Consider the following 12457-nt stretch of genomic DNA (forward strand, 5'->3'; position numbering starts at 1 on the left):
TGTGAGTCTGGACAAGTCAATTCAACTCCCTAAGTCCCTTTCCTGGTGGATAAAGTGGGAATAATGACAGGGTGGAAGCCTGCCTGGCACTGTGGACAGTGCCCAGCCTGGCACCGAGTCAGGGCTTCCTCACCGTGAGCTGCCTGCCTTGATGAGCAATCACGGCTGCTGTTATCCTTTATTACGTACTCTCCCTGTCTGAGGATTCCCAAGTGGCTCGGGTGGTAAAGAATCCACCTGTCACTGCAGGAGATATGGGTTCGATCCCTGGGTCGTGACGATCCCCTGGAGGAGGGAATGGCTACCCTCTCCAGCGTTCTTGCCTGGGAAACCCAGGGGACAGAGGAGTCCGGTGGGCTACAGTCCAGGGGGTCAGACACGACTTAGTGACTGAACAACAAGGGCACAGTCCAGTGAGACTCACCGGAAGTTCCCACTTAAAAGCTGTTTTAAAGAGAGGAAGCAGGGGGTGGGCACAAGAATCACAGGAGGCTGGTGGGAGCGTGGACGAGAGCTGATCTGAGGAGCGCTGGCCGGAGGCCCACGCAGGAGGCAGAGACCACGGAGCTCCTGATTCAGCAGACGCATATTGAGAGTCGTGCTGAGAGCATGGAACAGGGGCCCCCGGAGCATAATGACAGGTGACGGATATACCTGGTCCTGGGGATTACGCCTGCTCAGCGCTTCCTACACAGCATCTCATTTAGCATCACAAGAACCCAGAGGCCAGCACAGCTGCGGGGGCCAGGATTAGTAAGGACGGGGTTCACTGTGCCGGGGAGTGGGGGAGGGGTGCACATCCCTGAGGTCACCAGCAGAGATGGAGGGAGCCGGGGGCACCGGTCAAGGTTGCCAAGAGCTCGTGGAGGAACAGATAAAACAAGCAGGAGGCACTGCAGACAGTGCCTTGTCAGTGGGGCCGAGCGCCCAGCTGGAGCTGGCCCAAGAAATGCCAGGGTCTCCGCGACACCTCGTGAGCGAGAGAGCGGAGCCAGCTGGTTCTCAGTTGCCGTGGCAACGGGGGTGCTTAGGTTCAGGAAATGCTAATGAAAAAGCCACATGCAAATGAGGTAGATTGCAATTAGGAGGAGCTGTGGTGCATGGTCTGTCCTTGCAAAAGTCCTGGGGGGTGGGGGGTGGGGATGGCGAGGACGTCTGGGAGGGAGCTGCGCCCCAGACAAAGAACAAAGCAGAGAGAGGAAGACCTTGGCGTTGTGTGACAGCCGCGCTGGCCTGGGCTGCCCTGCAATCCTGCTGCACCTCCCCTTAACTTAGGTGGTCGGATGAACAGGGCACATCACAGCGTGGGGTCCTGTGATGCTTCAAAGACCAGAGGGGTGGGCTCAACCACTCAGCAGCTAGAATCCTCTTCATCTCACAGATGAGAAAACAGAGGCTTAGAAAGACGAGCGACTTACCCAAGCTGTTCGAGGGGGCAGTGGATTTGAACCCAAGGTCTCTCTGAGATAAATTCAAAAGTGGGTTTCCAGAACAGTTAGCCAGCTATTCCTGAAAACCCCAGGGCTTAGGCCATACCCTCCCCCATCAAAATCCTTCTCTAAAGACCAAGCTCCCATATTCCAATATTTAGAGAGCTGATACCCACCGGTCAGTCCAAACTGAAACCCACCAGTGCGGCCTGCCCAGCTGTCCGGGGCTCTGGGTCCGTCTGTTCTCTGCCTCAAACAAGGAAGGTGGACTTCGAGGAAAGCCTCTGACACTGGAGACCAAAGTCAACAGAGAATTACGGGACTGAGCCAGAGCAAAGACAACAAGAAGAACCACGAAAACCTCTAATTAGGATCCTCGGAGAGACTGGAGAAGATGCCGCATTCGTAAAACACCGAGGAAGGGATGTTCCAGCCCAGGAGGGAGACTCAGTCTCCAGTCGTTAACAAAGCAAGAAATAAAGGAGTAAGTGTATTGGTTTAAAAAGCGGAGGCAGAAGAAGAAGATGGATGAGGAGGAAGAAGGCGTGGGGGAGAAGGTTGCTCCCAGCCTGGGAAGGCAGCACAAGCCAGGGTCTCTGGGCGCTGCCACTGGGTACACGGCCGCCCCCGGCCCAAGGGGCCTCAGACCAGACGTGACCCAGTCCTGCAGCATCACTCCCCACCCCCCAAAAGTGGCCAGTCTGTCCTTTGCCCACGGGTCAAGGGGCAAGTTGCCTAGTTTTCCTCCGGCTAACCTCACCTTGAAAGTGATTCTTGATCCCCCAGAACAGGCGATGGAAAAAGAAAGGTTCTCAGCCCGCCTTCCCTTGTGGGGAGCAGGGGTGGGGTGGGCGGGGGGCACCAGTGTTTATTTTCCTACCTGATAGCCTGGGATTGTGACCTAACCTCAAACCACCCAAGCAAGAAGGCGCGTCTATTGTTGTGTCTCAAGAAGCCACCTTAGTGTGTGCGGTTCAGGGTCGACCCTGGGAAATATTAGTCATGGAAACTAAGACTCCAGGAGGGATCGGGCTGATAAAAGCCTCAGGCTGGAGAAGCAGTGAGCAAATCACCGCTGCCCAGGAGTGAGGGTCCTTCCTCCCACTGACTGAGTCAGGCTACACTCAGAAGTGCTGACCGCAGGACCAAACCTGGCCCAACACAGACCAGGTCACCGGTGTGAAGCCGGGGAGAGCCGGGCAGAGAGCGAAAATCCTGCACCACACAGAGCTGGTGGGGAAACCGAGGCACAGAGAGGTTGCACAGTCGAGCCGAGATCACACAGCAGCAGGAGCAGCATGTGCCGGGGTGTGGATGAGGGTCAGGCTCGCCCCGATCCCCTCTGCCCTGTGCGTGTGCTCAGTCGCGTCCGACTCTTCATGACCCCACGAACTGTAGCCCGCCAGGCTTCTCTGTCCATGGGATTCTCCAGGCAAGAACACTGGAGCAGGGTTGCCACGCCCTCCTCCAGGGGATCTTCCCAACCCAGGGATTGAACCCAGGTTTCCTGCATTGCTGGCAAATTCTTTACCAGCTGAGCTACCAGGGAATCCCACCCTCTGCTCCAGGGCTTCTCAGTACTTTTAAAAATATCCGTTAACAGATGGAGTTTAATCAAGACACTATATTCTAAAACCACCTGCTTTGTTTACATTGGGTCTTTTTTTTTTCTCCCAGCATCTGAAGTTTGCATAACTGGGTCTTTAAGAAAAAAAGACAAGATTTCCCAAGGAAAAGCACCAGGAAAGGACAGTGGAACTCACACAGGTGGCAGAGGACTGGACAGAGGTCTCCAAGTCAGCCTTCCACTGTGCTGGGGTTTTTGTTTGGTTTTTCATTTCTGTTTATTTGTTTGTTGATTTTTGGTTTCGCTGGGTCTCTGTTGCTGCACTCCGGCTTTCTCTAGTTGCGGGGAGGCTGTGCTTTCTGTCCAGAGCTGGGTCCCCTGTAGCGCCGAGGACAGCACAAGTGACAGTTACAAGCTGCCAAGAGACTCAGGGACCCCCTTACCAGGTGTTCCTATGCGTGTATGCTGTGCTTAGCCACTTAGGTTGTGTCCAGCTCTGCGTGACCCCATGGACAGTAGCCCTCCAGGTTCCTCTGTCCATGGGATTCTCCAGGCAAGAATACTGGAGTGGGTTGCCATACCCTCTTTCAGGGGATCTTCCCGACCCAGGGATCGAACCGGCGTCTCCTGCTGCTCCTGCATTGCAGGCGGATTCTTTACCGCTGAGCCTCCAGGGATGCCCTTGTGTGGCCATATCTGGATAAAAATGTCGATGATCCCCTCTCTGCATGAATTTAACTCAATCGGATGCAGCGGGGCAAGGAGCATTCCACTGACTATTGGTAAGCAGCTGGTTTTGATGCCCTTTGGAGTGTGGCCGAGTGACCCAGCCAGTTCAGAGATGACACAGAGAGGAAAATTCTGCACGATCACAAGCTCTAGTTAGAAGCTGAGACAGGAGTCACCTGCAGGAGCTTCCAGAACCTTCCAAGGCCTCGCTTCTGTACATCTTGGCTACAGGTCCAATGGGTGCAGGTCTGATGGGGAGGGCTGGGTCGTGTTTGGTAAGAGTGGGTGGTGGCATTCCAGCCCTCCCCACCTCTGTGTGACCATAGCCAGTAATCACCCACCACTTTCTTGCTGGGCACCTCACTTCAGGAAGGCCGCCCTGGTACGAGAACGGTTTATGAAAAGCATTGGTCACATTTTTACTGGAAAACCTGAGCTGGCCAGAGCCCGAACAAGTTAGCCCCAGGTTCCCTTTCTAACATTCAAGCAAGCTGGCCTCAGTCCCTCTAAACCAGGGTCAAGTGGCAAATGAGTAGGGGCCATGTTTGATGAAAACAGCGGAAAGTTCTAGTGATTTCTCATGGCTTGGGCCCTAGGACAACTGGATTCTATTCGGAAGGTTCTAGCATTCCCAGACTAAAACTTCAAATGCCAGGTTCATTTCAGAAAAAACAGGACACTTGGTTGTCAATAAAATGGATCATTGCAAAGTTAGCTTTCATTTCTCCCCCGTGGGACTCTAACAATATTAAATCTGGGTATCATGAGGGTTGGAGCCACTCAGCCTAAGTTTACATTCTAAATACTCAGATTGACTGACCAGTGCATAGTTAAGAAGTGAAATCTCATTGGCACCTGCAACCATCAGGGAGGAGCAGACGGGCTGGTGGGTCAGAAGGGTTAACACTGGCTGGGTGTTTGCTCCTGGCGGATTTTGCTAATGTGGGAAGAGAAGTGATAGTTTTGGAGTCTGAAATTTGCCATAAAATAATGTCTTCTCCCTCCACCGGTGCGCCCCTCTAGACCTCACTCAACCTGTGTCCAGGTAATGCCTTTCCAACCCTTTCAAGCCAAATGAACCCTGCCCCTTGGCTATTACAGCACCCAGTCCAGCCAGCTAGAGCAGAGGCCACCCAAGGTCATCCCCTAGGACACCCTCATTTGGTTGAAGGTTAGGCAAGCGCCACCTGCTTGAGCCACTCCCACTGCTGAGCCTCACCTCAGCCATAACCTGTGCTCCTCAAACCCAAGATAAGGCAGCTACCGCAGAACAGGAGAAACCTACAAAAATACAAAGACCTTCATTGATATGAGGGGAGACTGTCTTGACATCCCAGGTTTATGCTTGTTGGAAAACGTCAAATTTTCCCTTTAGTTTTTCCCCAGCAAGCAGACTTCCCCTCCCATCTCTACCATTTCTTGTATAACTTGTTCTTCAAAAGGAAAATTACAAACTCTTAAGTATATTCTCAGCAGCAGTGGAAAAAAATGTTATTGAGTTGGGTGTGAAACTGAATCTATATTCATTCAGTTCTTAGCCATCTGTATCCCTCTGTCTGACCAGATTCCTTTACATATATTTGCACCAAGGCAATCTGACTTGCTGCCTTTTGAGCTAGTGTGGATACATGGGCTTTTTACTCGGCAAATCCAGAACCTTCCATGTTCATCCACCAAGACTTGAGAGCACTTATTAAGTCCTGATGGTCCTGAATACAAGCAATGAGATTAGTAAAGTTTTGAAAGTCAACAAAGAAAATAAACCAACATTTTCATTTGTCAGCAAGAGGTGGATGGCATATATGTATATGTGTGGGTGCGTGTGTGCGCATATACACGTATCTAAATAAATGGCATACGTTGGTGAAAGCCATGTTATTTGGTTAAGACTGAAGGCTTTGTTGGGAAGGAAGGTGGTGGAATTAGATGTTGATACAGTAGGTGTTTCAAATGTCAAATTTCAATGGTAATGGGAAGGAAAGGAAAGAAGAAAAATGGCTCCTTTAGAATAAATCAATTCATCATTTCCCCCTTCGCAAACATTGAAAAAAGCAAAAGAAGCTGTGTGCCTCTCCTTGAGAGGAGCCTTTAGTTCTCAGAGAGATGAAGTTTGGGCTGATGTCAAGGTTTCTAAGGAAACGATGCAGGCTTATGAACAGCAAAGCAAATAGACATATAGCACTCGAGTAAATCATTAATTCATTAATATTATTATTGATGGAGGCTGGAGAGACTTATTCCGTCTTTATCCCAAGTTCTCAAAAGTTTTCTTTCATCGCAAGGCAAACACTCGGATGGCCACTTTATGGATAATTATTCCCTCTTGGCCTCACTCTTGAGTCGGAGGAGGACTCGCTCTCGGATTTTAATGGATCAAAGAGAATGAGAAACCAGGCAAGAGAGGTGTGCTTCGTAGGTTTTTTTCTTTTAATCGGCAGCTGTGGGTTTTGCAGAGAATGGAAAATGCATTAAGGATAGTTTGACTTAATCACAAAGCACTGTCTGGCTTGACAAACAGATTGAGTCGAGGCAAAGGCACACTGTTTGTCCCACGATTATGTCTGTTTTCACGGGGACATTTGCAGTGGCCAAACTCCATGGTACAGGCAGGGGTGCTGGCAGGAGGCGGCAAGGGGCCCTGGCTGTAGGGATGGAATGGCCTCTGTGCCTTGAGGCAAACCTGGGTGGAATGCGGGCCTGGTGGCCAGGCAAGGCCGGAACCCCCCAGGAGGCTGAGGTTGCAACACGAGGGAGTGTCCTGGCTTCTCATTATTTCCTATTATTTCTGCCCGCCGAGTGAGTCAGCATTTTCTCTTCAGGTGCCCACCAGGCCTGGGGGTCCCGGTGGAGGTGGATGTGAGCGAGAGGTGAACCCACCCAGCTGGGCTTTGCCTCTGGCCCTCCTCCCCAGACCACCTTCAGAGAAAACCCTCCCTTCACTCCTGTGCCCTCGTTCTCGAAGGATGGCAGATGCTGCAATCATTGCCACCAGGGAGCGTGAGACTGGAGCCGGGCCCTTTACTGCAGGGCCACGCCTGGTGTGATCGCAAGAGCACGCCCGTGTCCCATGTATGGGCACCTTCAGAGCTGTGTGCCCTGTGCAAGCTGCTTAACCTCTCTGTGCCACGGTTTCCTCCTCCATAAAACCGGGTCAGTCACAGCACTTACCTCTGACGGTGGCTGCTTGTGTCACCTGGAGGTTTTGTGCATGTGGCCAGCCTTACCACAGCGAGGGGAGCCGGAGCCCAGAGAATCTGGGCTGGGTTGGCACCAGTCCACCTCCTGGCTCTGCTCTAGGTACTGGACACCTGCAGAGCCTCCTTGGAACGTTAAACGAGGAGGTGCTTCAGGCCCCCCCATCCACCCCTTCCCTTTAGACCAAGGAGAAGAAATCGTTTGCCTTCCAGCAGTTTGAAGGGAAGCTCCCAGTGCAGTTCCTGGGCTCTGGGAGCCTGGTCTGGACAGCCAAGGTGAGGACAGTGAATCATCAGCCAGGAGCAGAGCGAGTGTTTATCGGTCGAATTGATACTCCTTGCCGGGAGGAGCTGTTGTGAAGGGAGACAGGAAAAGTCACAACCCTGGACATGTGTGAGCCAGAGGTGCCTGGATCCCCAGGACAGAGCAGAGGGGAGAGGGCAGATCATGCTCATGGGAATGAGGTGTGGCGGTGGAACCCAGGGAGGCTTCCTGGAGGAGGTGGTTTTTGAGATGGGTCTTGAAGAATGAAGAAAAGTTTGCAGAGGCTCAGGAAGCCAGGGAGCAATCCCAGGGAGGTGTGGTGTCACTGGGGGCCTTGACAAGGGGCGAGGAAGCTTCCTGTCAGACCCTAAAGTCTCTGAAAGCAAAGCCACTCTAACCTCCCTTAAGCTCCAGGGGTTCTGGGCAATAGCGCCCGGCCATTCAGGTCAGTCGGTGATACAGACTCACAGACCTGGCAGCCCCCGGTCAGGAGGTCATACTTGGGCTGCGGAGGGCCTGTCCCACGCTAACGGTCAGCCTTGGTGGGGGCAGGTCCTGGGGGCCATGGCGGCAGGGTAGGGGGCTTGGGGAAGAGTCCCTGTGTCCCAGAGGAGGGGGGCTTGGGGTGCTGGTTGAAAGTAGTGCCCAAATGTCCTCCTGAGCTTGCCGGCTCCAGCTCTGAGGCACATAGGAATGGGGGGACCTGCAGATGGGGGTGTCCCAGAGTGGGGACGGCAGGTGGCCTGTGGGGCCCGCTGGGCACTGTGCATTTGTGGCAGCCACACTCAGCTTTGAGGGCAACCAAGAGCTGGGGGGCGAACACTAGAGCAGTGGCCACCCTCCCCTGCTCAAGAGGGAGTGTGGGAGGACAAGGGGGTCACCCCCACCGCCCCCAGCGTGGGCACTGCATGGTCAGAGCCCTTTCAGCCCCAAGAAGAGGCAGAGGCGTTCCCTCTCCCAGGTCCGTAGATAAAGCAGCTGAGCTTCAGAGAGGTCAACCATCATTCCAGAAGCTACACAGCCAGGAAGCAGCCTGACGGGTCCAGGACCAAACTCCCGAAACGCCCAGTGCTCGTCTCCTTGGCGCTCCCAGCAAAGCTCATGGACAGTCCAGCCGTCTTCCTCCCCAAGAGGCCGAACAGTCTGAATTAGAGGCATTCACATGTTCCGTAAAGATGCATGGAGAAGCACCTCTGTGCCGGGCACCGGGTGAGGACCGGGCCCCGGAATCCCAGATCCAACGAGCACAAGCCTTGGCTCGGGCTGGAGCGTCCGGGCCCTGCCGTGACGTGGTGCTGCCCGCCGGTGGGGCTTACCCAGGCTGACCCTGGGGAGCCCTCAGCGGCAGGAGGTGGAGGAGACGGGCACACAGGGACCATGTGCGAAGCTCCTTGGGACCGTGGCAGGGATGGGGCGGGACCTTGGCACAGGTGGCGTTTTAGATTCAGTATTTCCATCGTCTGGTTCGGTTACAGACTCTAATCTGTTTCCTAAGTTTGGGTGGTACCCCATAGTGTGAAGCACGGCTGGGGTGGATGTCCACCCTTGGACAAAGCACAGAAAAGCAGACTGGACTGTCCACCAACGCTTGCCCTGTCGGTCCTGATTTAGCGAGCAGCCAAATCTCAGAGGTGACGGAGAGCCAGACGCAGAAGGGCCGGGATGGGGTCCTAGGTGGTGAGGTTTTGGCCAGCCTGGCAGGCGATGGATCCTAAAGCAGGTGGTCTGCAAGTGGCACTCCAGGCCTTGGTCCGGGACTGGTACTGGACCCAGCGGAGGCCGGGTTGGCTGAGAGCTGCCAGGCCTTGGGTGCACAGGCCTGATGGGACTGGACTTGCTCTGGGTTTGGGTGTGGAGACCTCATGAGGGAACAAAGCGTTTGTAGTCAGGTCACCATCAAGAATAAAGCCCCCATTCATGGCTGCCACTAGGCCCCTTGTTGAATCTGTCCATGGTGCATCCCCGGAGCAACAGACACTTCAGGATCATCAAATAATAGGGTTCAAAGTTAAAACCCACTCCTTCCTCCTTCCCCAGCAAGGTCTGTCTAGTCTAGACCCAACCGTGGGTGGAAATGGGTCTGTTTTCACCCTCTCCTGTCAACGAAGCACCTTTACTTCAGCTATTTTTTTTCATTGTTTTAAACAAATTTATTTTGTATTGGGGTATTGCCGATTAGCAATGTGATAGTTTCAGGTGAACAGCGAAAGGACTCAGCTATACAGATGCATGTATCCGTTCTCCCCCAAACTCCCCTCCCGTCCAGGGAGCTGTTGTTTTCAGATTTGGTATTTCCACTGTCCTGTTCATATCAGTTACCGACTCCGACCTGTGTTCTCATTTTCCAGAGCAAAAACTCCCTTGGATGGGAGCCCCGAGTTTTCAGAGGCTCAGCCACGGTGCCCCTTTGGGGCCTGAGAAAGGCCCAGATGGGTGAGCGTCTGGGGGGCAGGGGGCTGGACCTCGGAAGCTTTCCACAGTGGTCCCCACATTCCACCCAGTAGGGACACCGCTCCCAACAGATTCTTTCCGCGGGGACTCAGCCCTCACACGACATGAACGGGCTCGTTTTATATCAGAAGGCTGAATTTTAACTGACAAATTGGACAGTTCCCTAAGGCAAGGGTTACTAAGCTTTGTCATTCTCACTAAAAATGTGATTTATAATATATTCCTATTTGCTAGACACTCCTGTTCCCAGGAATGAAGGCCTAGCGCAAAAAAACAGGAGGTCTACTTAATATCTTGACCCCACATAAAAATACACTCCACCAGTGTCTCTGTGAGCGTGTAAACAGATGTGCATAAATTAGGATTCCACAGAGTCAAGCAAGCTTAATTTCATTAAGTTTTTATGATAGTTTAAGGGGTCAAACACTTAAAATTCAGGATCTAGCAACAAAAGTAACACACAATTTGCTTTTGAATTTTACATGTTGAAGGAAAGGTCTAAGCATCTGAAGAAAGCAATGCGATTTCCTCTGCTTCCAGTTTATAAAGATAAAAACAGTATTTGTTGTTCCTTAAATATGCTGATATTTATGAATACAGGTATGTCAGACATCAGAGATCAGTCCCCAAGCTACCTCAGAAATTCTTTGTAAAAGCCACACTCGAAAAGGCAGCAGGGAAACCATCTGACCTCTTAAAGGTCAGAGTTAAAGCTGCAAAGTCATTTTGCCCGAGATAACCAGAACTGCTCTAAAGCTAAGTGGCAGAAATGGATTTGATCTCTATATCTGATTGCTTAGCAGAAGCCATCCAGCCAATTTTTCAACAATGTCTCCATATCATGGAACTTCCTAAAAAACTTCAAGGGGGTAACCTGAGCTTGTGAAAAATGATCCCGAATGTCAATAGGACAAAGTTTCCCTTCCAAGATGTAATTAGCGGGGTTTGGAGCGCCTTTCATATTTCACTTGACAAGCATCTTTTGCCTTTGTTCTGCCTGCTCTGGAGGGCTTTGCAGGGCTTTGCCATTTCTTTGTTAAGAGGAGTGGTTTTAAAAGGCATATTTAGATAATAGTAATCGTTGAAAGTTGAATGCACTTGATAGGAATGTTCATATTTTACCCCATATTTTTGTGTGTGGAGGGAATACTGCTTTTTCTAGTAGTATTTATTTCATCGTAGGCATGTTTGAGTGTGTAAGTTCTTTGTTAGAAACATTGACCAAGGACACACTGACCGCGTGAGCCAAGGATGGCTAAGAAGGCTGATGGGATCTTTAGGCTCCACTGAGAGATGTCCGGCGTGTAGACCAGACCCCAGTGTGCCCAGGTTGGTGGGAGCCCGTCTGGAGTTCTGTACCACAGCGCGGTAGAAACATTGATGGCGAATGGAGAGTATTCCTTGAAGGGGCCAGGTTGCTGAGACATCTCGGAACTCAGAAGCAGGATTCCACAACCTCAGCACTAAGGCATTGCTGAGGACTTCCCTGGTGGTCCTGGTGGCTAAGACTCCGTTGTTGCTGATGCAGGGGGCACAGGTTTGATCCCTGGTCAGGGAACTAAGATCCCACATGCCACATAGCCAAAAAGAATTTTTTTTAAATTGGATGCCCAATTAAATTTGAATTTCAGGTTAAATACAAATTTTAAAAAAAAGCATCTCTGGATAATTGTGCGTTGGAGAAGGGAGAGCGGTCCCCTCCTCTGCAGCAGTTACAGCATCTTGGCCTCTGACCACTAGAGGTCAGTAGCAGCCACCCGCCTCCCCGTGTTTCAACCTAGAGGTCTCCAGACCCTGAAGGACGCTGCCTGAGGGGCAAAGTCGTCTGCGGTTGAGAAGCACTGCTCTGAAGAATGAAGGAAGTCGGGCATACTTCAGCCCCAGATGACAATGTTGACAAGGAATATGAAAGCTGTTTGCGGGCATTGCATTAAAAAAAAAAAAGATTTTGAATTGCTTCAGAAGGCTGAATAAGGACAAATGGGGCAAAACTATAGAGAGGCCACTGCTGACTAAGGAACAAGGCGAACCTTCTAGAAGAAGTGCACAGCTCCCACCCCTGTAGTGCTTATGTTTATTTGGGGCTAGAATCCCCACTCAAGAGCCAGAGCTCTTCCCTCCACAGATCTTTCTTGGGGCTCTCAGGGCGGGCAGAGCGCTGTGTGGTTGCTTTCCACCCACCGGCGAGTTAGTCTTTTGTTGGGGCAACAGTTCAGTCAGTTCAATTCAGTCACTCAGTCGTGTCCCACTCTCTGCGACCCCATGGACTGCAGCACACCAGGCCTCTCTGTCCATCACCAACTCCTGGAGTTTACTCAGACTCATGTCCATTGAGTTGGTGATGCCATCCAACCATCTCATCCTCTGTCGTCCCCTTCTCCTCCTGCCTTCAATCTTTCCCAGCATCAGGGTCTTTTCCAGTGAGTCAGTTCTTCGCATCAGGTGGCCAAAGTATTGGAGTTTCAGCTTCAGCATCAGTCCTTCCAATGAGTATTCAGCACTGATCTCCTTTAGGTGGTTGCTTCCCACCCACTGTCGAGTTAGTCTTTTGTTGGGGGCAACCAGAGAAGCTCTAAAGGTGGGCCCGTGCCCTGAGGAGTCTGCCCTCCCTGAAGGACAGTGGGGGCAGGGGCTGTGTGTGTGGCGGGGCTGTGGGCTGCCAGACGACGGGGATCCCAGAACACTGGGGCAGCAGGAAAGAGCCGGCCACCAGGCAGAGGGCTCCCAGCTGGGGTCTGAGCAGGGACTGGACGCCAGAGTCCTCACGCATGCCCTTTCCAGGCGTCCTCCAAGAGCAGAGCCAGGTGAGCTCTCCGAGGCG

General features: G+C 52.2%; 1 long non-coding RNA gene across 1 annotated transcript in view; it reads left to right on the forward strand.

Moving 5' to 3' along the window:
* The first annotated feature begins 287 nt into the window (after nucleotides 1-287).
* The window catches only part of LOC145546858 (uncharacterized), a 30143-nt gene continuing 17973 nt past the window's right edge, over nucleotides 288-12457 (forward strand). The window contains exon 1 of the long non-coding RNA XR_014083358.1: nucleotides 288-362. This is a non-coding gene — a long non-coding RNA (uncharacterized LOC145546858). The remainder of the gene's footprint in view (nucleotides 363-12457) is intronic.

The sequence above is a fragment of the Giraffa tippelskirchi genome, chromosome 4 (genome assembly GCF_054371585.1).
Source record: "Giraffa tippelskirchi isolate mGirTip1 chromosome 4, T2T-mGirTip1v1.2.pri, whole genome shotgun sequence".
Taxonomy (NCBI): domain Eukaryota; kingdom Metazoa; phylum Chordata; class Mammalia; order Artiodactyla; family Giraffidae; genus Giraffa; species Giraffa tippelskirchi.